Below are 248 nucleotides of genomic sequence, written 5' to 3'. Positions count from 1 at the left end.
GAAGCAGCAATGTTCTGTACTGAGGCAGCAAGAAATGCAGCAGAAGCAACACAAACACATGCAGCAGCAGCAGCACCAGCTGCTGCTGCTGCTGCAGCAGCAGAAGCAACAGAAACAAATGCAGCAGCAGAAGCAGCAGCAGCAGTAGCTGCTGCTGCAGCAGAAGCAACAGAAACAAATGCAGCAGCAGCAGCAGCAGCAGCAGCATATGCTGCTGCTGCTGCTGCTGCTGCTGCTGGTGTTTCTGC

General features: G+C 54.4%; 1 protein-coding gene across 1 annotated transcript in view; it reads right to left on the bottom strand.

Annotated features, from left to right (window-relative positions):
- Positions 1-248, bottom strand: part of EMH_0001600 (RNA-binding protein, putative) — a gene marked incomplete at both ends in the record, with an annotated part of 1,720 nt that overhangs the window by 257 nt on the left and 1,215 nt on the right. The window lies entirely within an intron of this gene.

Source organism: Eimeria mitis, genomic scaffold, assembly GCF_000499745.2.
Source record: "Eimeria mitis Houghton genomic scaffold, Emh_scaff168, whole genome shotgun sequence".
Taxonomy (NCBI): Eukaryota; Apicomplexa; class Conoidasida; order Eucoccidiorida; family Eimeriidae; genus Eimeria; species Eimeria mitis.
This window is presented reverse-complemented; position numbering and strand designations above follow the sequence as displayed.